Below are 27527 nucleotides of genomic sequence, written 5' to 3'. Positions count from 1 at the left end.
AGTAGTTGGTGGTTTATTTATCATCATGGAGGTAAGCAAGGCCAGCTCTCATGATGCACCATCTTGAAGGGGACTTGAGATACAACCTTTTGGCTCTAGATCATCCATTGAAATCCAGCCTAGGTCAGTAGTAACTGAACATCACTCTGACCCAGTGGATGTTTAGGGACCAGTGTGAATTGGAGTGGCCCCTACACAGCAGGATGTTAATGGGGCAGTATGAGAGAGCTGGCAATGCCCCATCCCTGTTTCCTGGCTAAGCGGAGGACTCCAGCATCCAGTACCACCGACCCACAAGCTTCACCAGATCTAAATTCAGAAGCAAAAAGGACTAGCCTTATTAAACAGAGAGCTCCTTTCCTTCCTTATTCTTCATGCCGTAAACTCCGTTCAGTCTATTTGATACTGTCTCTTGTATATCCATAAGCTGACCTTCAAACTGGCTTTCTTGCAGTCAGCAGGTCCTATCTTTTAATGGTGTATCCCAGGGGTAGGCAACCTATGGCACGTGTGCTGAAGGCGGCACGTGAGCTGATTTTCAGTGGCACTCAACTGCCGGGTCCTGGCCACCGGTCCGGGGGTTTCTGCATTTTAATTTAATTTTAAATGAAGCTTCTTAAACATTTTAAAAACCTTATTTACTTTACATACAACAATAGTTTAGTTATATATTATAGACTTATAGAAAGAGACCTTCTGAAAATGTTAAAATGTATTTACTGGCACATGAAACCTTAAATTAGAGTGAATAAATGAAGACTTGGCACAGCACTTCTGAAAGGTTGCCGACCCCTGGTGTATCCTATAATCCCATAAACTTGCTTGCAGTAGGCCCTTAATGAAAATCCAGTTCATCTCCTCAAATGTTTATATTCCAGTCTAGGTTCAGGTTTGAAATCTGGAATATTTTCTCCCCAAAAGCGATCGAGATTTGGAGTTCCAGATAGGTCCCTTCTGACCTTAAAGTCTGAGTCTATTACTGTATGAAATCGTTTTGTTTACTGAATCAACAGTCCGCTGGAAAAGCGGCTCTCAGGAGCCAAGGCCCACTCAAGCGCATGTGTGCTCTCTCGCACGCACAGATGAAAGGCACCTCTAGTCTCTGGTGTGAAATAAAAGTAACTGCCCTTTAAAAGGGGTGGTGGGAGCTGCCCCAAATATCAATTGAAGTTCCACTTTTTGACTCAGGGTGGCAGCAGAGGACAGAGTGATTGAAGCTCAAAGGGCTTTAACCTTAAACAACAAAAGCTTGACAATTGTGGTAGAGTGGCTGCTCCTCTGAGTTCCTGCTGATCTCGCTAAGATCACACAGTACTCCTGGGACAGCTGCAAAGCCTACACAAAAGGGCATGAATTGAGGACCCAGTGCCACTGCTTGCTCTGAAATTCCTTTGCTCTTTTAAGTTTAATCAGGTGGGATTAGGACCAGTAACTCTGATTCTGGTGGACAAATGCTCATATCGTTAAACCACCGTCACATGTGGGTCTCCCTTGCTGGCAGTCTGAGCAGAAGTGCCAGGGAGTAAAAGGGACATGGAGAACGAAACCCCGTAGCCTGCTGTTCCTCCAGCAAAAAGGCAGCACACATGGGTGATGCAGGGTAGGGGACAGAGAAAGTCAGTCTCCAGGCCGCCCACTTGGCATCTTTCATGAGCACTAAATTCACTTGGGGAAGACTCTGTAATAATTGTAAAAGAAGAGGTGGGAGGAAAGTAGTGCATTTGCCATGTGTGATGTGATGACAAGGGTTTGGCTCTGCCATCAATGCCAATATTAGACTGTAACATTTCCCCTCTTGTACTGGCACTGTCATGCTAAACAGTGCACTGTTCCCATTATCGGGTTAGAGGGGAATTCTTGCTGTGTTATTTTGGAGTGTGCATGATTTGACAGTGACTCAGACTGCATCAAGCCTTAATGCCGTGGTTAATTGTGCTAGCTACTTCTGGAGAGTCAGTTAGCATTTCCTTTTCGTGGGCTAAGAAGGTTGTCTTAAGGGACAAACACATCTCGCTTGACATTGAATTGACTCTGAAAGTCGCGGTGGGATGATCTAAGCTCAGATCTTCTGAGGAATATAAGTGTCCACTCCCTATTGAAAAGAAGAGGAATTGGACCTCCAAAACTGCTTATGGGAGTTGAAAATCTCAGTTTTAATGTCTTGCTAGGGACAGAGCGGGACAGCCCCAGCCAGGTCAACTCTACCATGAGTTTCCTTGTAAGCACTGACCCTTCTGGGGTTATTAGCCTGCGAGCTCAGTGAGGGAAGGTGGCTTAAGAGTGAGAGAAAATGGGGAATAGGAAAGAAATAAAATAGGATATGGGAAGAGAGACAATAGGAGAAAACGGAAGAGTTAAAAGTAGGCAGATAGAAAACCAAAAATAGAGAAATGGCACCCAAAAGAAACGGCGGCTCCTGTTGGTCACAGATAGAAATTGCTGCTTCCTGCAAGGCTTAGTAATCAGAAGGTGGCAGAAGCACCAAAGGAGAGAGGTTGACACAACTCACACCAATGCTGCGTGCATGGCCTAGTGGTCTGAGCACAGGGCTGGGAGAAGGCAACTGAGACATTTTCCAACACCCTCTGTCACCCTAGGCAGGTACCATGGACACTGCTTCAGTCTCCCTCTAAAATAGGAATAACGACACTCAGTTAATTCCTTCCCAAAGTGTTAAAGATCATCAGATTAGCTAATGTAATGAATGTGCTTTGAAGATTATGTGCTAAGTACTATTGCTATTATGTGAGGTATTAACTTTCCCCCCAGCAGTGTTCTTTTAAGAAAGAGAGAGAGAGAGAGAGAGACAGCTAGGAGTTGCCATAACTGAGCAGACCTGTGGTGCATTTAGTCCAATACCCTGTTTCTGCCAGAGGCCAGCACGAGCTGTACAAGGGCTAGGATATACCTTAATGGACAATTATGGAATAACCTGATCACAGGGTAAATTTATTTGGAAGCTCAGACAGTCAGTGGCTGGCATATGCCCTGAAGCATGAAGGTTTTCTCTTCCTTGATGCTTTTTTTATTCTATTTAATGTAACTTGGGATAGTCTTATTATTATTTATTTACACATACTGCAGTAGCACCTGGGAGCCCCAGTCACAGACCAGGACCCCGTTGTGCTAGGTGCTGTACAAACACAGAACAACAAGATGGCTCCTGTCCAAAAGAGCTATACATACCTACTCCCATTTCAAACCCTACTAAACTCTTGGACTCAGTAACATATTGTGGCAAGGAGTTCCTCAAGCTGTTTTTTTGTTTGTTTTTTAATATTTGCATCATTTATACTGTTTGATTTCATGGGGTGCTCTGTTTTATTAGAGGAGGCCCAATTTACTTTCTCTGTACCAGTCACTATTGTGTATATACTTCTGTCACCTCCCCTCTTTCTCATCTCTAGGCTGCTCTATTCTCTTCAGGCTTTCCTAATATGCAAGCCTTGTCTTGCTCTCTGTAGAAGCCCAGGTTTTACAAAGTGACTAGTGACTCTGTGTGGCTGGTTTTGGGTGCCCAATTTGAAACACCTTTTAGCAACCTGGTTTTCAGAGGGCTGAGGCTCAGCCCTTTCTGAAAACCAGGCCCCTTGAGAGTGTCTCAAATGGGACACCCAAAATCACTAACTGCTTTGTAAACTCTTGGCCTATATGGATAAAAACATTCAGTGTTATCAAAGTAAACATGGAAAATAACAGAAGGGTTTGGGAAGGGATATAAACTCTCCTGCTTTAGGGCAGGAGTCTATGACTGACAAGTGAGGGAGCCCAGGAAGTTATTAAAAGAAAATCCTACCAAAACAAGATTCCCTGCTCTACACACTCGTCCCTCTGGGGAGTGGATGAGAGAACAGACATCTGGCAGATGTTAGTCATGTTGTTTAATGCGGAAGTGGAAGGTGTGCAGATATTACGGTGATAAGCATGGTATAAAAGCCTCGGTAGAGTAGAATAGGTAACTCTTCCTGAAGGCAGGTAATCTCCGAACTCATCTAAAGCAGCTGGCAATTGGTCTCTGTTAGAGGCAGGATGCTGCACTGAATGGACATCTGGCCTGATTCAGGGCAGGTCTACATTACAATGGGGATCGACGCTCTGAGATCGATCCACCGGCTGTCAATTTAGCAGGTCTAGTAAAAACCTGCCAAATCGATTGCAGATTGCTCACCAGTCGACCCCTGTACTCTACCTGTGATGAGAAGAGTAATGTAAGTCGACAGACCCCCCCCCCCCGCCCCGTGGTGTAGACCTCGGGGTAACTTGACCTAAGCTACATGAATAACACAGCTGGAGTTGCATAGTGTACGTTTACTTACCGTGGTAGTGTAGGAACTGTGATCCTAAGTTCCCTTTTGTCCATCTTGCAAGGTTGTAAAATAGTCTCCTGGATGTAAAGGCATTTCAATCTATTCTGTTTTCCTGGGTTGGGCATGTGGGGAGAGATCTCCTCTCTTAGGTTTACATCACACATGTGGGTTTAGGTAGGTGGAGAGCTGAGCCCTCCTGATTTAGTGCAGCATATGCTTGCAGTCAGCAGGCACTTCAGCTCTACTGCTTTATACTGAGGGTGTGGCTGCACTTGCAGCCATATAGCGCTGCCGCGGGAGCACTCCCGCAGCAGCGCTTTGAAGTGCGAATGTGGTCGCGGCGCCAGCGCTGGGAGAGAGCTCTCCCAGCCCTGCACATACTCCACCTCCCTGTGGGGATTAGCTTACAGCGCTGGGAGCCGCGCTCCCAGCGCTGGGGCACTGTTTACACTGGCGCTTTGCAGTGCTGTAACTTGCTGCACTCAGGGGTGTGTTTTTTCACACCCCTGAGCGAGAAAGTTGCAGCGCTGTAAAGCGCTAGTGTAGCCAAGACCGAAGAAACCCACTTCTTCCTCACCAGCAGAACCACTGCCCTTAGTATCAAGAACACTGCAGATATTGCAGTCATGGACTGGGCAATTTAATTAACCCTTGATCTGAAAAACCAAAACGTAGAATTCCAGAAGCCACCTTTTACAATGAGAGACTACAGCAGATTAAAAATAATTTCACCTCCCAAATACATTTAGCCCACTCAGTATTGCTATTCTCGAGCATTCAAAAATCACTTGTCAGGCTTCCCTGAAAATCAGGAAATTGGCTTAAAAATCATGAAATTTTCTAATTAATACATTTTGTGTACTTTTCTTCTTTGCCATCTAGTTTCTGGGCCTTTAGGTTGTACCTGTTTCAGGTTTGCAAGCTTCTCTCCTCACCCCAGAAGGCTAGAAGGTTGCTTTATGTTCTAAATGAAAGCAGAGATTCTCATGAGCAGCTGGGGCTTTAAGAAAAACACCAAATATTGCAAGACTCACAATAGAAATGGTGAGTTGGCGACAGTGCGCATTAGCTACCTGCGTGTACTCTTAAATGTTCATTTGGCTGGCAATCTGGAAAAGCCAGTAGCCTGGGGGTTAACAGACACCATTTAGTTTCAACTCTTTCCTCTCAGCAGTGGAATATACCAGCATAAAGGTCAGGGCCGGCTCTGGCTTTTTTGCCGCCTCAACCAAAAAAAAAAAAGTGGGAGGGGTGACTGGAGCAGCAAAAACAGGGGGGAAAAAACGGCGTGGCTGGAGCGGCAAAGCGGGGGGGGGGAACATGGCACAGCTGGAGCGGCAAAGCCGGGGAGGGGACAACACAAAAACGGCGCAGCTGGAGCAGCAAAGCAGGGGGGTCTGGGAGAGTAACAACGGCATGGCCGGCAAAGTAGGGGAGAAACAAAACAGGGCGACCGGAGCCAGGGGACTCCCTGTGCTGCAGAGTGTGTGCCTGATCTAATGGGGGGGAAGGGGAGGGAGCAGGGGGGAGAGACAGAAGGGGGGCGGCCAGCGCTTCAGCGGGGCACTCACCCCTTGGCCCCGACCGCTGCGCCGCCTGCCAGGAGGGCTCTGCTCCACTCTGGTCGATGGGGAGGGAAGGACGTGGGCTGCCCTGCTGAGTTTGCTGCAGGGCTCTCCCCTCCTCCACGCTGTCGCCCCCTACAGGGCGGCTGGAGCAGCAAACAAAAAAATAAATAAATACAAGCAGCTGTGTCGCCCTAGGATTGGGTGGAATGCCGCCCTGTAGAATCTGCTGCCCCAAGCACGAGCTTGCTCAGCTGGTGCCTGGAGCCGGCCCTGATAAAGGTTTGCAAGAACTTTTAAAAACTATTGAAAACTATAAACTTGTGGGATTCTAAATGGTCTTTAATTGTATTATTTAAGACTTTTGGAAGCTGCAAATTGGTGACTGTACAAACAGATTGGCAGGGATATTTATTGGAAAAAAGTACTTTATTTTGTCTCTGCAAAAAATGTTTTTAATTGAAAATACAGCTTTAAGATTTGACTCTGCTCTGGCTAAAACCAATTGCAAGACTCCTATTGACTTCAGTGGAAACAGTGTTGGATGATATCTATATAGTCTGTTGTCATAATAACCCAACTGTCTGGAATTTGATCAGACAATAAGAATTCCATTTTTACCCCAGGTTACCAACATTAAGTCCTGATCCAATAGGCTCTGAAACAGATCCTTAGTTCAATAGGTTTTATGGGCATCTGAACTCATTTTCTCTGGTGTAAATGGTAATTGATGGCTGACTGCAAACAGTATGAACTTTTTAACAACTTTAGCTTAATTCCTGCCCTTCTGGTTTTTAAATTCAAGGTAACGATTTAGATCCTCATCTGGTGTTAATTGGCATTGCCCCATTGACTTCCCATGGTGCTGTGCCAGTTTACACCAGATTAGAAGCTGAAACTCCACGTTGTGTGTGTATGTGTGGCGGGGGGAAGCCTCAAATGGCTGCGAACTTAAAAATTGGACAGTGACGGACTGTGAATCACAGTGATAATTGGACCTGGTGATATTCTAAATAAAAAGCTCTCAACCATGCTTGTAGTTGTTCCTGTTGCTTCACAGTGACTCAACAGATGTTTTAGGCTTCAGAGTCATGTTTGGGGTTGTGTACGCCTGTTGTGGTGTTGTCTGGGTTGTGTTCTGCTGGGACAATTGTTTAGATTTGTGCAGGCAGGTCTCACAGATGTGTCAGATGGACCAAGTAATCCACCATTTTTGCAGTTTCCCTTGTACAACCAATGAAATCATTGCATGCAAATTAGCCACAGAGTAAGAATGGTGATTGGATGAGTAACCTCTGTGTGATGGGACAAAACTCATCACTGTGGCACCCCCTGCTGGCTGTCCTGGGAATTAACTTAGTCCATCCGTGCGCCCTTGTCTAGTGGTGATGTCTCGCTGCTGTCACTTCTGCTCCAAGATGCGTGTTGTCCCAAAGGATACAGCGTTCTCTTCAGGACACAGCCCTCTGGCTCACACTCTGTTCTCCCCCTTTTGGGGGAACAGCAGTCCACTGTTCAGCCACTTCCTCGATGGTGAGTGGGGAGTGAGGGACCCAGGCCTACCCACTATTCCAGGTCCCAGCCCAGGAACCCTGAAGATGGAAGCCATGTGCCGCATCCCCTCCAAACCCACAGTCTACTTCCCTGGGCCACTTGCCCATAGCCCCAGCACCTTCTCTGCCCTTGTGTCAGGGCCCCAGCATGCCAGCAGTCAGCCGGGAGCTCACCTTCACTCCTCTGAACTTTCCCAGCACTGATCTATCCAAGGTGCTACCTGCCCTCTGCTTGCAAGGCAGCCAGTCCTCCTCGAGCTCCAGGGAGTGACCGACCTGCTCCACCCTGCAGCTCTTTTCATATGGGCCTGCCTGGCCCTGATTGGCTGCTCCTCGTAGCCCCTCTCCAATTGGCTGTCTCCTACATAGTCTCCCTATGGTTCTCCCCAATTTGCTGCCTGTTGCCCAGCCTTCCTAGGGTCCTATTAACCCTTTATGGGCTAGTGTGGGGCAGATGCCCCATCACACTCTGGTATCACAATGGTCTAGGACTCTTGACATGACATGGATATGCCTCACTGTAGCTGTACACTGTACAGTCAAATGGCTGAGAACTTAAAACGGGATGGTAACAGACCACGAAATCCAGGGATGATTGATCTGGGTGACACTGAACAAAAAGAGCTCTCAGCCATGCTTGTGGCTGCTTCCATCGCTTCATACTGACTCTACTGACATTTTAGGCTGCAGAGTGACACACAGAGCAACATCCTGTTGTACAAATGAGGGCCTGGTGTGGAGTGTTTGTTCCTTCTTAGGTAGCAATAACTTGACAATCAAAGATAATTAAATGGCCAAAGCTGGCAGCAAAATTTGGTGGCTCTGCACCCTGCTGGTAATCTGGGTTAGTGATGATGTGTTGAGACCAATCCTGGCCCTCTGATAGTCTGGTCAGCTTAATCCCATTCAATAATATACCACACTGAAACAACAGCTTTCCTCACTTTTCCTCACTGGGTTATCCTCTTGATCACATGCCTGTTGCTGTCCTTTAGTTATTATCTTTTAGACAACCAAAGAATTTAGATTCCTAGGTCATCCCAGAAATCTCTGTGTTTGACTGTTCTCTACAGCCTCGAAGGGATGAGAAATGAAGTACAAAAGGACAACCTGTCTCAAGAGACAAGGGGGAGGAGGTCATATCTTTTATTGGACCAACTTCTGTTAGTGAAAAAGACAAGCTTTGGAGCTTTCACAGAACTTCTCCTCAGGTCTGGAAAAGGTACTCAGAAGTTGGTCCAATAAAAGATATTACCTCACCCACCTTGTGTCTCTAATAACCTGGGACTAACCCAGCTACAGCACTGCAAACAGCATTTCTCAAAGCCCTCAGTCCTGCACCTAGTGCTCTTCTGTTATTTTGGTTTGTGAAATGAGCTCAGTGTCAAAATAGTCATTGTATTTTTGGGAATCCAGCATGAATCAGGAAGGTGGGGAGAGTCCTGTCCTGGACAAACAGGATCGTATGTGCTCAGGTAGGTAGAGGCCTGAGACTTCTCCAGTTGAGAAACATGTACTGGGACATTTGCAAGCTAGTTTGTGACTGGAGACTCACTGGAAGGGGAGAGTGATGTGGAGAGGGTCTGTTAGGATCACACAGAGGGAGGAACTGTGTCCCGCAAAGTCTAGATAAGCACCTGAAGGTTTGTAGCTTTGTCTGTAACCTCCAATATCTGGGACTGCCTTCATCACCACACTCAAACTGTGGTCAATCCCTAAGGAGCAGTGGAGGGGATTAGGGATCAGTTGGCCTCATTACTGCCCAAATTCCAGGATTTGTTGGGTTAATGCAGACTTGGGTTTAATGTTGGCCTTCCTTGTGTGTTCCAGCACAAGTGCAGGTCATGCTGAGCATGAGGCTTCATCCATTGCACTTAGTGGAAGTCTCTGTGTGCCTGCTCCCTGCTTCTTAGGAGTACAAATAAAAGGCAGGAGAATGGGGTGTGTGTGAAAAGAAATAGTCCTAAGTCTGATCCTCATGCTCTTACCTGTGCACTCCTCCCTAGTCCTTACTTTTCAGGCTGCCTTACTCAGCCCTTTCCCCAGAGCATCTCTGCAGAACTGTGCTGTTCAGGGGCAAACCCTTAATGTTTATAGTGTTGAGGGTTTTACAACTGAAAACCGCTTTCCTCCGAACTTTGAAATGGCTGGGTAGCAAATATGCACTGTATTGTAACCAACAGGCATTTTCCAGGTGCCTGATGAAATGATGGGGAAAGTGTCCTCTAGGGGACAGCGGAGGAAAGAGAAGCTGAGGCAGGATTAGGGCTGTTAGCTTGGGCGTGTGAAGGCAGAACGGAAGAAAGAAAAGGAATTACCTGCTGCTCGCATGTGCAGGATAGTGGGCCTTGCTGACGCACCTCCTGCTATCTTTGACAAACAGCTATTTTTAACCAGCAGGCTACAAAGCAAATGTTAACACTTGGATACGTGTAATCAGTGGGTTTGTATGCTCTGGGGAGGGAGGTTGCTGTGTAAATGTAACAGAAGAAGAGCTAGTGAGTTATAATAAGCCTTTGGCTAAGCATCACCCTGATAACCAGCATAGACCAAACAGGATCAAATTGCCTTGTCCCATTACTTGCATCACCTGGTAATAAACTCTCAATGGAATTCATGGAATGACTTGTTTGCAAAGCCAAATAGCAATGAGCAGAGGTAACACAGTCTCCAATTCCCACCTGCAACAGCGTGGAGCGTTCCCCAGCTGTAGTAAAATCGCATTATACAAGAAGCAGGGAAGGAGCAAAAGAAAATGATCCTGGAGTTTATCATCATGATAGAATTCTCCTCACTCTGCGCTTGGGGAGAGCAGGGACGGTGGGTTCCTGTATCTGCACTGCCCCTGATTGACATCATTATTTTTTCCTTCTCTTCCACAGCCCCAAGTGACTAGAATGCATTTGTTCTGGTGTTTACTATTAATGCTACTGCTTCTTTCTTTGTATGACTGTGAGGAAGGTTGGTCTTGTAGTTAAGGCATTGAACTGGGACTCCGAATTCCTCTCGGACCTGAGGCAAATCACTGAATCCCCTTGTGCCTCGGTTTCCCCATCTGAGAAATGGTGATAACCCTTCTTTTTCCATCTTGCCTGTAGAGATTATAAACTTTTTGGGGCAGAGACTTGTGCTATATGTCTGTGTAGCATCTACCGCAATGGGACTTCTTGGTAATACAAAGTAATAAAGATACATTGCTCTAGGTGCCTTACTAAGGGGGATGAAAAAGTCCCTGCCACAGAGTTTACAAACAAAATAACACCCTTCAGACTGTGATGCTCAGAGTATCTTTCCCAGACCTGAAGAAGAGCTCTGTGTAACTCGAAACCTCGTCTCTCTCATCAACAGAAGTTGGTCCAATAAAAGATATTACCTCACTCACCGGGTCACCCTTCAGGCATAACCTGTATGGCTCCATAAGAACGGCCATACTGGGTCAGACCAATGGTCCATCTAACCCAGCATCCTGTCTTTCCAAGAGTAGCCAATGCCAGGTACTTCAGAGGGAATGAACAGAACAGGTGATCATCATCATGTGATTCATCCACTCCCAGCTTCTGGCAAACAGAGGCTAGGGACACTCAAAGCATGGTGTTGCATCCCTGACCATCTTAGCTAATAGCCATTGTTGGACCTATCCTCCATGAATTTATCTAGTCCATTAATGACACAGAGAGAGGGTATGATTCCGATCTTATTTATGCTTGTTTTACATAGGTATATCTCCACTGATTTCACTGGGATTACTTTGCCTTACACTGGTGGTGGGGAGATCGCAACCAGAATATAAGGTCTGTGGCTAATTAACGATACACCGCCTAGCCCAAATTCGGCTGTCAGCGATACTAGTGCACATTGAGGCAGTGGGGTTACTCTGGGCTGACATCCAAGTAACAGAGCAGAACCAGACCCCTGGTTTTTAATGGGATTCCGTTTTCGATATTGTTGCTCATGTGACTTATCACCTTAAGGCCAACACTAGACTTTGCCTTGTGTGTGCTGTTTTTCTTACACCCTGGAGATTTTAATTCATCAGACCCAAATATGGCACTTCATGAAACTACGTGCTGCCCCTCAGGAGCCACAGGGAGCTGGGAAACTGGGCCTCCTGGAGACGCCATGGTAAATAACATTCACAAGCAAATAACAATTGGGATGGAAGCATCTTGAAATGTTTGGGCCAGTTTTGATAAGCATCCACTTCTCCAAATCTATTGAGTCTGAAATACTAGGAGGATGGCTTTGCTCGCTGTATTTCTCATTAGAATTCATTTAGTAGTAATTACACAGTGCTTTACAAACATTCCCTGTCCCACAGAATGTATGCTCTCAGATGGACAAGGAAAACAATGGCAAGCCCCAGGAGAACAGCACAGGTCAGGTGGGGATGCAGGGATTATTGGGGAAAGGACCTGGAAGGGGTTCTCAAAGCAGTAGATTTTTAAGGAGAGCTCTTGGTGAACCAGAAATAGGAGACTGTCCCAGGCGCAGGGGGCAGCATGGCTATAGGCCCAGTGTAGCGTGGAAGAAGAAGGATAAGGGGGCGATCAGAAAAGGGGAGTGGGAAGAATGTCAGAAGCAATGGAAGAGGAGGAGGCACTGGGAGCAGAGAGGTGTGAGAGGCCCCAGAAGGACTGGGGGTAATTGCTCATCTGTCCCGAGAACCTGCTTATGCACAAGGCTCTCTTGTCACTCCAGTTTCACTAGCAGTCAGTGATGTGACAGACGGGCAGGCATGTAGGAAAGAACTTTACAAACCATGCTGAGTGGCCAAGGTTGCGTGCTGAGAGGCCTGTGTTTGTCTGGTAGCAGCACCGCCCATTGCTGGCATTCCTGAGCCCCTGCTCTCCCTCCGCACTAGGGCTCTCCTGAAACCTGACTCTCTTTCTCCAGTTTTCCTCACCAGGGTTCAGCCCCTCCTGTGTAGCTTAGTGAGGCCAAGGGAGAGGAGATGGTGAAATGGCTTGGGATGGGGGTGCCTTCTATGCAGCTGTGCCTCAGGGGCCCTGGGATTGCAGAGGCTTTGCTTTCCAAGTGCCTGGATGAGACTAGGATGTGGATGAGCATCAGCTGGTTGATGCAATATCCAAATTAACTGGTGGTGATGCCAGTAGGTTTGCAGGTGAAGGGCTGTGGGTGCTCTGAAGGGGAGGGAGGAAGGACTGCTGCTTCTGGGTGTTATGGGGGGAAAGGTGCGGGTAGGTTGCAGGGTTCAGGTTACCTTTAACTCCCTCATTCGCAATTTGCCTTGGTCCTTGGGTTACAGCCAGGCTGGCGGGGATGGGCTTCTGCTGCTCATCACCCCGGCTCACTAGGTGCTGAAGAGCTGCTTTGTTCAGCAGCTTCCACCTGTGCTCACCATGATGGAAGCCTATGGCTCTTCTGAGATACCAGCAGCAGTGGGTGATGGAAGCACTTCCAGGGAGGAACCCAGAACCCTGCAGGCTACAGCCCATATGGTTCTAGAAGGTTTATTATGAACATTATAAAAAGGAAAAAACATATATAACTTATTCCCAATGGACTAGGGTGGACAGGATCTGAGCATTAATGTGTTAGGATTCCCATAGGCAGAGTACAAGACAATTAATACTGTCTTTTTCCCATTTAAGCCACAAAGCATTGTGGGACAGAGCTGGCCTAGGAGAGGCTGCTTTACAAACCATAGTCGTCGTCTAGTGTTAATGATATCGCTTTTGAAATTAAAATAGTCTTACTGCCTTAAGACCGACTAATACACCCCACAGAAATCACGCTGCAGGAAGAACCTGAGCTAACGCTGCTTCCTGCTCAGTGGCTGTGGGAGCCTAGGCTGCAAAGCTGTGAACGTGGCATTCGCAAAGAGTGCATGAGGCTCATTCTGGATGGCAAGTCAGTGTGAGGGGAAGAACTGGTGAATTAGTGAACTTGAGGGTTCCCTGAGTGACGTAACCAGAACACACCTTTGGTGAGCTGCACGCGATGCTTAGACTGCCATTGTAAGAGAGCCTGCTTAAGGAATAATGTATGTTTGTAATATGGTGGCTGACCTCAGTGGGGAAAAAGTTACATCCGTGCAGAGTGCTTTTGTCAATCCACCTAAGATCTTTCACTGGTTTGGGTTTCCAAATAATTGCAAAGAACCCACACCAGGTGCTAGCAGAACAATGTTTAGGGTTGAGGTGGGTGACACTGAAAGATAACCACTGAGGGTCTCTTCGGGGACTTTTTCCATGTCGAGCAATCCTTACTCATCTGAGTAGCCCCAGGAAGTCCCATGGGAGCTTTGAAGCTGATGTCAATGGGAGCAGGAGTAGGACCTACATGAATTAAGTCCCATAACACCCCAGAGATATCGCTGTTATCTCCATAGAGCAGATGAGAAAACCAAAGGGCAGAGAAATTAAGTGACTTACCCACATCAGATCCATGTATAGAGCCCAGGCCTCCTGACTCCTGTCCTTTAACCACATATTTCCTCCTCTTGGTTATCAAGAGAATACACTGCTTGATCTCTCTTAATCTCTCTCTCTTGTCTGACTGCCCACGTACACAATACAGCTGGGTGGTGCTGATGGGTTGGGGTTGGTGCTGGGGCAGATGTTAACATTTCCCACTGTCCCAAAGGTGCTCCTGCTCTGTCCAATCAAGAAGACTCAATCCAGCTGTTTCTGCTCCCTTGGGTCATTGCATAGCTGAGAGCTGCATCATGGTCATGCCCATCTTTACTGAACCTTTCCTTTGGGGGTAGGGCCTTGCTCTGTGTTTCTGCCCCCTCTCCCTCAACCACACTTATCTAGCTATCCACATCTACCAAAGGGTTAGTGCTGCAGGGTAGGGTTTGCTTCTAGGCCAACTGCATTTCATGAGAGACTGCTCGTTCCCAGGTAGTTTCCCTGCCTTTGCAGCCCTGAAAGTGAGAGATCTGCCCACTCTTCCTCCTGTGCTGTAGGAGGGGGCTTGCTGTGGAACAAATGTTTCCAAAGCCCTTGCTGTGATTTTACAAGCAGGCCAGTGATAGCTCGAGCTGCAGCCAGGCTGTGACGTGAAGCCAGGCATTTCACGTGCTAGTTCTGTGCGTTATGCAGAGGGACCTTCTCCTTCAGGCTGCAGAGCTGCATAATTTCACATCCCATGAATTTCCATTCGATTTAAAGGGCACAGACCTGTTAAAGAGTGCACTGAGTGGTATATAGACCCAGGCTGGGATGTCTGGGACCATCCCTGTTAAACAGCCTCATTAGACCTGAAAGGGCTCTGGGGGATGATCTCGGCCACCAGCCAGCGTTTATTAGCCAGCTATTGCCTCTTTATCTCTCATTAACTGGGGTCATTTGTACTTCATTTCCTTTCAGCCACACTCCACACTCTGGCCAGGTACTATTAAGCCACCAGTTCATTTAATTGGCTTTATCCAGACCAGGTCCAATCTCCGTGACAGGTGCACTCAGACTCTTCCACACGCCAGCCTTCATTCCTCCTTTGATGAATGAATAAAGCTGGAAGCTGCCGAGCCACCCCCCTGGATCAGACCCTGAAGGCAACTGCTTGTCCTTGCAGAATTGGAGCCGTCCGGCTAGATCCTCAGCTAGTGAAAATCGGCGTGGCGCTGTGGATCGGATGTGCAGAGGGATGGAGATCTGGAAATGAGGCTTGAAGTAAAGGGAGGAATTTGTATGGTGCAGGGTTCTCCTGCCTGTAGTGGAACTGATCCTCGATCTCTGGATACCAGCCCTCTCAGCAATGCCTTTTATCTGTGGCGCCTCATTTTCTCGCCGAGTCTGAGCACATTATTCCTGCCTTTGGAAAGTACCAAGTGGCATTTAATGTGTCATATAAAACCACCCAGGAGGGGGACACCCCAAGACTCTTCCCCCAGGGCTGTATCCCCTTTGCAAGTTGCTCTCTCTCGGCATTGTCTGGAAATGCTTGTGGTTTTTACAACTTTCTGATTTCCAGCCAGGTGCTTCCCTCCCATTGTGCAGCGTGGGAGGGAAGAGAAGGGCTTTAGTCACAAGCAGGACTCAATTAAGGAGGGTGCATGTGGTGGGAAAAAGCAGCTTCTCCACAGCAATCCCCTCCCCCTTCTCTCTAGCCCTTCCATGCGACAGCGACACCCTGCACACTTTACAGGGGTGTACCCAAGCTGGTAGGGAGAAGGGGCACGTTCCCATCTCGGGACAATGGAATGTCCAATGCAGCTTGCAGCATTCATTGCTGCTACCCAAGGAGCAGTTAGGGTGACCAGATATCAAGTGTGAAAAATTGGGACGGGGGTGCGGGGTAATAGGAGCCAATATTAAAAAAAAGCCCCAAATATCGGGACTGTCCCTATAAAATCCAGACATCTAGTCTCCCTAGGAGCAGTCATCCCCCTGCATGTTGGCTCAAGGCTGGCAGGTGCCCAGTCAATGGTAGCATCTCCCCTTGGAGAGTCAAGCTGCCATTGCTGTGGAGATTCAGCGGGTGACACTTTGCACATGGCATGAGATTCTATGGACCTCAGGCAGCAGGGCAAGCTTTGCAGGCCAGGCCCCCTTCCTGCACTGGTATCTGCACCGCAGCTGCTAAGGGAACTTATGTAGCACATTGACCACTCTTGGTCTGGTGCAGGAGGGGACCACGTAGCCCTTAATCTTTGGGGCTTAAGTTAGCTTTCATACAGTGCATGGTAAAAGCAGTGTGGTCTAGTGGATAGGGCACTGGACTGGGGGATTCAGGACTTTTTGATTCTGTTTCCAGCTCTACTGCAGACCTGCTGCTTGCCCTTGGCTCACTTCTCTGTGCCTGTTTCCCCTCTCACCCTTTGTGTGTCTTGTAGGAACAGGAACTATTTTACTACGTATTTGTACGGCACCTGGCACAATTGGGTCCTGGTGGTGATTGGTGCCATTAGGCGCTTCTGTAAAGCAAATCAATAATAGTCATAATGTAACTTCCCAAACTACCTTGGCATTGTGTGTTGCGGAGCTGGGAGTGGGACCAACTCACATTTCATCTGACCTCCCATCATGCTGAGATCCTGGAGGCTGCTTCCTTCTCGAATGCTTCAGGTTCAGCAATGGCATGGTTCCTTCCCTGTTGTAGGCTGAAAGGAAAATATTTCTTCCCTAGCCCACCAAAATCTCTGAGCAAGCCAAAAAGTTCTGTTCACGCAGGTGGAAAATCAATGTAAGAGCTAATTCTTCTTTCCTCTAGTGGATTGTGAATGTAGAATCACCCCAGGGAGTTGGATGCAAACTGATAGAGCCTGGTCCCTTATCTCTTCTCGCTGAAGCCAGCAATTTGCTATCCACTTCTTGCCACTTTTAGCTGAAGAGCTGTCTGCCCGGATTGACCTGGCTCCCAGGACAGGAAACAAGCCAACAGGAAGTGAGGGAGTGTGGAAGTGTTGGGAGCCCCTGGGGTGGTCTTGGGGATGTTTGGGAGCGTGTTGGTAAGGACTGTGTAGCCCTGCAGTATGTGGATCACAATAACATTTCTTCATCCCTTCCATTGACCACTTCATGGCCTGAGCAGATCTTACAGGATAAGTATGTGCGGTCTGGTCAGGACTCTCATGGGAGACCACCATGAGGAGCCCAGGTGTTGCACAAAATTGGTGCTGGTGAATTACTGGGTAGCAACTGTCCCTCTGGGTCAGTAATGCCAACAGGGGTGTGCCTTGCTGCTGGAGGTGCCATGTTCTGGCATGTGGGAATAGACATTAGAACGAGGTCCTGATCACTTTTTGCAAAAGGTGTTAACCTCAGTGTACTGGCCAGATTCCAATTTGGGTAATTACATTGTGCCTACATGATGTTCCCCTCTGAAAATACAACTGGCAAGTTGTTCTTCACTCCCCTCATCATTAAGATTCTTGTGAAGTACTGTGGTGTCTTTAGGTGCTGGGTGAGTGTCTCTTCAGTCGAGCTGGTTGGGAGTTTTTTGACAAAAATTTTTATGTCAGAAAGTGCTGAATTTTCAAAACTGAAATTTTTGCGAGAGAGGTAGATTTTTTTGATAAATTTTTTTACTCAAAAAAATTTTGAAGTGAAAATTTTGAAATGAAAAATTCCAGTTTTCTGGTTCAAGAAAACTGTGTTTCACAATTTAAATTAATTATAGTAATTTTTAAATGGTTGAAATAAAAAACAAAAGGTTTCAAAATTATTGAAACAAAACATTTAGATTGACTTGAAAAAAACCAACATGTTTTGGATTTTCACTTTGTGCTAATTTGAGACAGCAAATGTCAAAGTCGTTCAAACATTTCTGTAGGGCAGGAAAACCAGGTCCTGCCCAATTCTACTCTTTATGTACACAGGGTCAAATTTTGCTGTGTTTCACCCATGTACATTTTGAGGCACTTCACTGAAATCAGAGGTTCAAAGCTATTGTGTGAATACTTTTTCTCTTGATTTATGTTGGTGTCAACAGGAACAGAATTTGATTCAGAGTCTGAAGATTGCTTAGGGATGCTTCTGGATGATGGAAGGTGCAATTACAGACAGAGCTGGTAAAGCCACCAATGCTTAGGGTTGCCGGAGACTCCCCATTAGAGGGTTGCCTGAGACTCCCCATTAGGTTGCCTGAGACTCCCATTTCAGTTGCTTTTAAGTTTGCCAAACTTCAGCTGTCTGGGCTGAATTTTCCACTCCAAGTATCTGCCTCAGGCAGCTGCTGCTGATGATGATTATTATTAGTATTATCACTTTTTTAAGTTTAATTAAAATGGTTCAGCTGTTTCTCAGAACAAGATAAGAGGAAAATATATTGTTTTGCCCATGCTAAAAAAATTCTTTATGGCAGTGTCAAAAGGCATCTTAATCCTAGAACACAGAAACTGACCTGTTCTTCCACTTAATTGATTCAGTCTCTCAAGATGCATTAGTCTTGTATGAACCCAATCCCTTATTTGCGGTGGTGTATTTATATTAGCAATTCAAAAATACATCCTCTGGTGGTGAGAATGTGGGACTGGGAGGCTTTTAAGTTCTAGTCTGAGCCCTGCTTGTGATTTGCTGTGAGCACTGACCTTGGTCAAATCATTTAAAATCCCAGAGCCTGGCTTTCCCTGACATGTGGCTTGCGGAGTTATGTGCAAAGCAGTGTAAAGTGCTAACCAATCAGAATGATGGCATTTTTTACCCACTTTGCAGAGGGATAAATGACTCCCCAGCGTGCAGGACAGCAGAGAGTCAGGCCCTCTGTGCTTTGGTTTGCAAAGCACCATGGCATCCTTTAATGGCAAGCACTATGGAAACCCAAAGTAGTAGTATTTGGAGTAACCCTTTTCGTTTTACTACACGAAGTAAAGGTTAGGAAGCAGTCACCCATCCAGAATGGATGAACTTCTCCTTCCTGAGAGAGTCAGTGATCTGGGAATGCAGAACCATTTTGTGTTTGGGAGAAGAAACTTGGCTGGAGTGTATTCCAGAGCAGTCTGAGAAGGATTCCTTCCTTGCCTCCCAGAAGAAGAAAGGACCAGCTTATGTGAAAGCATCTGTGGCTTGAAGTGAATCTCGACGGCTAGGTTCTCAGTCCCGAGAAGCCTGTTTGCACTAGGGAAGGAGATATCCAGCAGTGACATGGCTCCAAGGAGGGACCTTTGACTTAACTATATTTTGATTTAATTGTCTTAACAGCTACATCCTGCTGACATGCAGTTTGTGGACAATAGGGAAGGAATGTCTGTATTGCACTGGAAACCCCCGGGTCCTCCAAAATTGTCAAACGATGTTAAGTCGAATAATGTTGGAGTCACTCAGCATTTCTGTTATCCACTCCCTCTTATTTTCAGAACCTGCTCAGATCTCCATGAGAGCCTAAGAGACTCCACATCCCATATCAATTATCAGAGGGGTAGCCGTGTTAGTCTGGATCTGTAAAAGCAGCAAAGAATCCTGTGGCACCTTATAGACTAACAGACGTTTTGGAGCATGAGCTTTCGTGGGTGAATACCCACTTCCATCTGACGAAGTGGGTATTCACCCACGAAAACTCACATCCCATATGGAGTCTCAGATGAATCCATCAGGTATTGAAGGTGTTTAACCATGGGTCCTGATTCACCTCATTCGTATGAGTGGTCCCACTGATTTCAATGTGACTCCTTGGGTGAGTCAGGCTTTAGGGCTCTGCACCTTGTGTGGTCATTTTCACCGGGGCAAAGTGCTACTGTTCTGATCTGGTGTAGTTTTACACCCACGTTTGGGTGTATAAACAACCCTATGTAGGGCAAGAGAGAGGCCAATCAAACCTTTCCCAGCAGCATCCTTGCTGCCCAAATTATAGGCATTTTGTCAGCTGAGAAAGCTAGAGCTCACAGTTCTTCCAAGGAACAGCATCTCTCCCTCTCCTGTCAGTTTCTAGAAAGCTGGTTTTTGCATCTGGGGAACTACAGACAGCCATCTCCAGCAGGACATTTCTGATGGTTGCCTTGTCACCATTAGAATATCTGACAAGTTAAAGGCAGTAGTTTGTCATAGCGATTGCCATTGCTTCCATCAATACTCAGCTAAAATGACTGACTATTTTTCGTTTTTCAGGGAATCTCACAGTGTCTGTACTGAACCTGCTGCATCAGAGTTCCTGCTTCTTTGGGATCACTGAGTGCACAAACCTATTTGCATGCTTTCTTTTCTTTTTTTTTTCTTAATAATTAAAAAACTTCTGCAAATAGTTTCAATTGAGTAATCACATGTCCTGTGCATAATCCAGAGGGCACAAAGCTGGTATGCTCCATCTTAAAAGGTACAGAGATTTCATTGTTACAAAAGACCTTATAACAAAGAGAAGGAAAAAAGAGTGGAATAAATAAAGGAAACCTCTTTAAAATCATCAAGAAAGGATCTTGGTTAGACGGCATTCTCTGAACCTACAGTAACCATAGGGAACTGAACAAAAGACAGTAGCTATAAGTCTTATGTATCCTTGGTGATCTGCTTAAGCAACTTGTTGCTTTTACAGTAAGCCAAAAAAAAAAAAAGAAAGAACAGATGGGTTCAAAGTCTGCTGCATGATCTACTGAATGACAAGAGGCCTACTCTAGAGGTGCACGATGGAGTACAGTGTTAATGCAAAGCAGGCCCACGGTGGCCTTTTGGATTTTCAGGCCAGGGCAATGGGCATGGTATGCTTTGCCCTCAATAAAGGCAACTGAATGGAGCTCCATTTGCGTCAGCCTGAAGATGCCGCTGAGATGCGTTGAAGTGGCTGTATTTCAGGAGAGGCCAGCTTAGTGGGGAAGACTTTTGTCCTTTTGAAAGAAGCTGAATGTACTGGCAAGCTGGATTTGGTGAGAGAAGAGGAGAAGAGGAGACGCTGGAATCAGTCTTCTGGAAAACTGCTATGGGATTAGAAAAGGAAAACCTTTCTGTAGGTGTTTTGAACCATTCTGTGGAGTTGGCTCCAGCCCTGTTACTGAACTGAATAGGGTTATTTGTATTATAGTCACACCTAGAGGTTCCCACCAAGCTCAGGACCCTATTGTGTTAGTGACTGGACACACACATTCAGAAGCTGGTCTGATAAAAGAAATTACCTTACCCCCCTTGTCTCCACTATCCTGGGACTGACACGGCTACCACAACACTGCACACACAGTCCCTGCCCCAAAGAGCTTACACTCTAAATAGCTTTACTTCCTTTGTCTGTCCTGGCTACCTCTGTTTTTCAGCTAGAGATGAAGACCCTTTTTCCTGTTGAGAAGCAGAAATACTTCCATTGATTTCAGCAGAGCTACTCACGCAGTAGGAATCTGTTCATTATGGGAGACTGGTATCAGAATCTGGCCCTAAGCGACTTGCCCAAGATCAGAGAGGGAGTCTGTGTCAGAGCTGGGAATCAAACCTCAAATCCCAGTCCTGGCCCTAACCACAAGGCCAATCTTCCTTTCAGGAATGCTCCAGGATAAGTCAAAAAGCCCCATACACTTTTGGAGTGCTTTCTATAGAAGGCTATTGGTTAAGCTCTGTCAGACGCTTCCTTAGGAGACTGGGTGCTGCATTTGCTGCCACAAAAGAAAGGGAATGGAATACTCTTGCGGTGAGAGTTGCAAGGCCTTCTAATATATTGCAAGCACTAATGACGCAACGAGTTCTCCAGTATTTCTTGCGTGACGTGTATCATATTGTTCCTGTGGATCCCTCATAAGTTCTCTTGCGAATGTTCTAGGTCACCACCAGGTAGAAACTGATGCTGATAACATAGTCACTAAGGTGAAAGGTCCAACTTAATTCAGCAAAACCCAGGCACACTGAGAGGTATGTCTAACCTCTGGCTTTTTATGTTTAGCTGGTATGGCATAAAATGTTCCATACCTGGGTTTGCAGAGTGCAGTAGACAGGGTGAGCTTCCCCACGCGTGGTTCTGCAGATGAATGTCACGGCTGGCCTGGAGCAGTTCCTTGGCCTCCTTAGCACACAGGCTGCCACTAGAGCTGGGTGAAACTTTCAGATAAAACTTTCTTTCCCCCTGAAAAATGCAACCTTGGGTCAACGGAAACATTTTGTGAACTGGTGTCAATTTTGGTGAATTGTTTCAACTGGAGAGAGAAAAAAAGCAAAAAAGTTCCATCCAACGTCAAAATGTTTTGATTCTTTGGGGTGTGAGTGCAAGGGTTGAAACAATATTTTTTGCCCAAATTTCCTTTGCTTTTATTGAAACACAAGGTTTTGTTTGGTCCCAAATGATTTTTTGGGTGGATATTTTGGGGGGGGGGGGTTTGCCAAAAATGTTGGTTTTGCTTGACCCCAAACCAATCTTTTCCAGGCAACTGAAAAATCAGTGATTCTCCCAGCTCCACTGCCAGTCCTGCTGCACTGCGCTTTATCTAGGTGCTGTCTGGGGGCTGGGCTCAGAGGAGACAAGGAATGAGGAGACACCCTTGTGACATAAGCCTGGGGTTGAGCTGTGGTTTTTCAGAGGTAAGGTTAGTGGGACAGCAAACCTATCACACTTCTGCCACCTCACGTGCTCTTCAGAGTCTTCTGTAATAACCAGCCTCTGCACAGTGACTGGGTGACTTCACAACCTTAACTTAGGGGGCTGGACCTTGTCAGGACTCCCATCTTTAAAGCTTCCAATGAAAGCAATGGAAATTCTGCATACAGAAGGCTTAAGAGCTTACAGCTCAAACTCCCCTTATCTTTCTCAGCCTAAACCATCCCTAGGAGCCTTTGCTGACAATTGCGTGCTCTGTGGTAGCAGGTCACTTAGCTCACAATAGCTGCATTGCTGGAGCAAGGGGCTGTTTGTTGAGTGAAGCTAAGTTTGACAAGGCTATGACCAATCTGGCCGCTCAAGCACCGTTTGTGAGACTCAAAATAATGGAATGCATTTTTGACTCTGTCTTTGACTGACAGCATCCAGGCAGCTTGCGATTTGGGCAGGGCGTGACTTACCACCTTGTGACCTCCTGTCACTTGGAGCCTGATTTTTTAAAAATTGAACTGTGCATCCAGAATGGGTAGGCAGAAATAGCCGTTTATCTGTGCATGTAATTAGGGCCCTATATGCCAAATCAGGTAACTTTGAAAGTTTGGCCCTTAACCGCTCGGTTTCCCCATCTGTAAAATCGATGAAGTCACATACCTCACAGGAGGGTTCTGCTAGTTAAATTATTCGTATCTGAAGTGCTTTGAGATCCTTGCATGAAAGGCACTGTGAAAGTGCCAACATTACTCATTACTGTTGCTTTCTTTTTAGCTGCTTTTCAGGGTCTCGGTAAAATGATGCCCTGAAACTCTTTTAGCAAAGCTGGCTTTCCTCTGCTTCCTTCCACCCAGCTAGATGGAGGTAGAGGAGACATCCAGATGCCAAATGCCCTCCCAGAAGCGGCACATGTTGGGCTTTTTTATTTGCCTTTAGATCCTTCCAGCCTTTCTCCTACTCCGAGAACCCTCTGTTTCCATTGTACCATTCCTAACGGACATGCTGTGGCCACTTTCTTTCTGGCTGTCCAGTGCAGGAGGGCTGGACTCAGCCCTGTCCGGAGCCCAATGACTCTTACTTTTATTAGGGCCCAACTGAGATCAGGTTCTCACTGTGGAAACCCTGCACATAGCAAGATGCTCCTTGCCCCCGAAGAACTAACGGTCTCAATTGATGAGACAGATAAAAGGTGGGAGAGGTGAAGTGACAGTGCTGCGAATAAAATCCAGGTTTCCTGACTCCTGGTCCAGGGCTCTAGCCATTAGATCACACTGCCTTTAAATGTTCCTAACTCAGGAGAGATGGAATAATGTATGGATCCGTCTCTTCCAAGGGCCAAGCACACAGCTTCTGTGACCCTCCTTGACCTTGGTGGCGTGGCATCACGCTGTCCTAGCTTCAGACTTTCACCGTCCGCCCATTCAAATGATCCAATTTCCTGGTTTCACTGTTTTAGATCCTGTCTGTTGAAACAGGTGTTCATTTAAATACATTCCTTGGTCTTTGGGTTTTGTTTGCTTCTGCAATAATGATGTTGGCTGGAGATAGAGCTGTGGCCAGTTTGCGCTTGCTTGGTGTGAACTATGCAGACTGTGCCGTGAGAATGCCACTCCCTAACCACAAACATTGCGTACACAGCCAGTGAGAGGAAGTGATACTTAGTGGGATCCCAGGGCTCCGTTTGCTCTTGATTCTTCGTTGGGCACTGGGCACATTCGGACAAGAATTGTGCAGAACTTGCCATGCTCAGTTTGTGGGGCTATCACAAACTGTTCTCCTCTTTCCCCTCATGTAAGCTCCCATCCTTGGCATTCCAGTTGAGTTTGGGTAGAGATACCTGGACCTAAATCACAAAAGATGGGTTCAGAGCTGATTGCAAACTCTCCAAGGCCGAGGAAGTGTTCAGATCTGGCCCTTTAGTTCAGTCTGTCACAGAGGCTGTACGTACAAAATGTGGCTCTGGTTTCAGGTCTGGATTCTGAATCCCGTCTGTGCTGGCGAGCGTTCCTGTAGATAAACCTGAACCGGGAACTGGGGACACTCTGTCCTTTATTTCCCCATTGTTTCCATGAAAAGACAGCAAGAAAACTGTAAGGCACAGAGCACTAGGGGGAGATTTTCTACTGAACTTCCAGAGAGCTGCAGCACAGAAGACTCCATCTGGGGAAAAGAGATGGGGGCAAAAGTGGCTTTAAACCATCTTTGTGGATTTTGGGCTGCTATCGGGGCTGAAACAGCCCTTGATCTGAATTAGCACAACCCCAGAGGGACTCCCCAGCCTTACCCTGCTGACCAAATGTGGAGGTGGGATTTAAATCAGCCCTAAGCTGCTCCTGCACTGTGGGAATACCTCCCTGCCCTTTTGCTTCCCATGTATGGCTCCTGTATGTATGACTCACTCAGTATGGTCCTCTGTCCCTCTCCAGTGGTGTCTGGACTACAGAGAACAGTTGGGGAGCTACCCTGAGCCTGGGCTGACGTAGGAAGACTTTTTCACTGTCAGTAGAAAATCATGTTTTAAGATCCAGAGGTTCCAGGCTCAAGTCCTGCTGCTGGCTGTCCTCCCAGGGGCCTGGGATAACGTATGCTGCTGCACACCAGTCCCGTCGTTTTTTTGATAAAAATATCCAGAACAGGAAGCAGATACTTAAACATTTTTTAAGCTGCACTGCTTTGTTCAACTGCTTTTGTCCCCGGTTCAGTTTCTGAATCACAAGGCAAGATCCCTGGGGCTTGCTGGCTCTCTTTTCTGGGGTTCACCTCGGGAACTAACCAGCAAAGGTGTTTACTCAGGAACATTTTTAATCTAAAACACAATAACAGCAATTTATCTCCTGCTTGTGGAGAATGCTCAGTACTTGTGAAATAGAGCAGTGAATTGAGCGGTGTCGCATTTCCCAGCAGGTGCAAGTATTTCCCTTTAGAACAAGTGGCCAAAGCCTTTCTTGGCTTAAAAAAAGAAGATTGTTTTGCCATTTTAGCAGGACGGTGTGTGTCTGCTTTAGGCAGAGGTGGAAAGGATGGCTGGGAGCCTGTAGGATTAGGAGACTATCAGAGGTTCTGCTGAAAGCTTTGTGATACAGAGTGGCTTCAAGAGGCACTGCCTAGTGTCATTTCCGGGAGCGATCCCCAAGGCTTGAAGGTCGGGTTTTCCTGATGAGAGGAATTGGCTTGACAGTGCTGGGAACTGTGCACAACTCTGCGGGTGGCATCTCTGTAGTGGTTTGACACTTCCTTTGCATTGGGGTGATCCCCAGTGCAACAAGGTATTTAAGCACATAATGAATTGGCTTAACTGTAAAAATAGGCCCCGCCCCCTTTTGTGAAATTAGAAGCCGATTCTGTTCTATGAAAACAATAGCACCTGTGCTTTTGCGTAGCCCCTGCCAACTGAGACAAACTGGAACAATCCTGCATTTTGATTTTATGATTTAGGCATTAATTTATTTTGCCAGCAAGGTCTAGCATTTCTAAATCCTCCTGGGAATTGTGATACATGCCTGGATCCCTTGTATCAATTCTCATTCCTTTGGCTTTGTTGTGTTCTCAGGGGAGAAACACCCCCTCACCCCCCAATTCAGTAACAACTTCCTAGAAGGCTTAAGTCTGCAATGACACTTAGGTACCTGGTAAGGGTATTCAGAGAGTCGAGTAGTTAATGTTTGGAGGAGGCTTTGAAGATGTGATGTTCTATATGATGTTTGTGCTAAATCCTGTTATTCTCATCCGAAGAACTGGCTATTACTTCCTGCGAGAAACTGTTGTTCACACTGAAACACCTGAGACACTGGAACTAATCTACAGAGCAAGAAAGCTGGGTAATGTGCCGGAATGTGCAATATGGCTCAGTTACTCTTCACCTGACGTGACGACTTCCTGAAGTATCTATCATTTCACTTATAAGAAAATCACTCAGACCTAAGCATCAGCCGTTCTCCACGGACATCCTGCTGGGCTCCAGCAGACTGGATCAGAGGCTTGTGTGAGTTCTGAGAACAGGAATCTGCAAAGAAGAGTTCAGTTACCATTTTTAGTTGAATATGGCGCTGAGAAACTTGAAGGCCTTGCTAGAGCCAGGTGGCATGCCTCCTGTCATGCCGCATCGCTGGACTTCAGTCCTGATCTTCAGGGCCCTTGCTGTCCCGGATCTGAGCTTCTCTTGAGCATGGCCCACCAAGTGCTTTGTATTATAGCAGATTTTCAGTGACAGTTTTGTGGCATGATTGACCTTGAGTCTCCAGAAGTGAAAGCTTAGTGTCTTAACCCATTGCACCTAGCTTCACCCAGTTCCCAGTATTCATACTTTAGGTGGCTGCATAAGGAGACAGCCTTTCTCTATGGAGAGAGCACAAGACTGGGAGTCAGGAGACCCAGGACTGGATTCTCCCCTCCCTTCCCCTGCACCTTGTGCAGTCATTTGCCCCTGTGCAATGTGTAAGTGCGAATGCAGCTGACTCTGCACAGAGATAAATGACTGCACAAGGAGTAGAGCAGGGACGAACCAAGCCCCTGGGTTTTATTTCCAGCTCTGCCACTGACAGACAGCAAAGTCTTGGGGCAGTCACTTAACCTTTCTGTGCAACCTCCCTTTATAAAGTGCACTGAGATCCTCAGTTGAGAAGTACTACAGAAGTGCTCCCTGTTGTTATTAAATGTGTTAACTTAGATGCAGCGGTTCTACAGCTTGCATGTTAGCAACTTGCTCTAGTCATTAGATTGGTTGATCAGCAAGAGCACATAGGTGCTGGAACTAGGGATGCTGCCGCACCCCCTGGCTTGAAGTGGTTTCCATCATATACAAGGTTTACAGTTTGGTTCAATAGCTCTCAGCTCCCCCACTGTACAAATTATTCCTGCACCTCTGCTAGAGAGAGATCTGAACCACAGGATCTGAACTTTTCATATTTTAGTGAAGCTTGGATCTGATCTGAGCTTTGCAGCTTGATCCAGAATTCATGGCTGAGGCTTATAAAACTGGCCAGGAAATATTTAATGACCACTTCCTTACCCCTTACTGCTTCCAGATATCATAGAGAATGTCCACCTTCATTGGAAAAGTCACCGAGGGCTGCATTCTTTGCAGATGTTGGTTGCACCCCCATGAAGTGGAGAGAGAAGCAAGCAGAGAGTTCTGGGGCTGGGAGGTGAAGGTGCTGCTTCTTGGTTCAGGAGCAGAGCCATGGGCCTGTAAAACTAGTCCCCGACAA

At 46.7% G+C, this 27527-nt stretch overlaps 1 protein-coding gene across 1 annotated transcript in view; it reads left to right on the top strand.

Moving 5' to 3' along the window:
* SHROOM3 (shroom family member 3) overlaps positions 1-27527 on the top strand; it is a 246454-nt gene that overhangs the window by 55366 nt on the left and 163561 nt on the right. The gene's annotated exons all lie outside the window — the stretch shown is intronic.

Source organism: Gopherus evgoodei, chromosome 5 (assembly GCF_007399415.2).
Source record: "Gopherus evgoodei ecotype Sinaloan lineage chromosome 5, rGopEvg1_v1.p, whole genome shotgun sequence".
NCBI lineage: Eukaryota > Metazoa > Chordata > Testudines > Testudinidae > Gopherus > Gopherus evgoodei.
The sequence above is the reverse complement of the archived record's forward strand: the minus strand, read 5'-3'. Positions and strand labels throughout refer to the sequence as shown.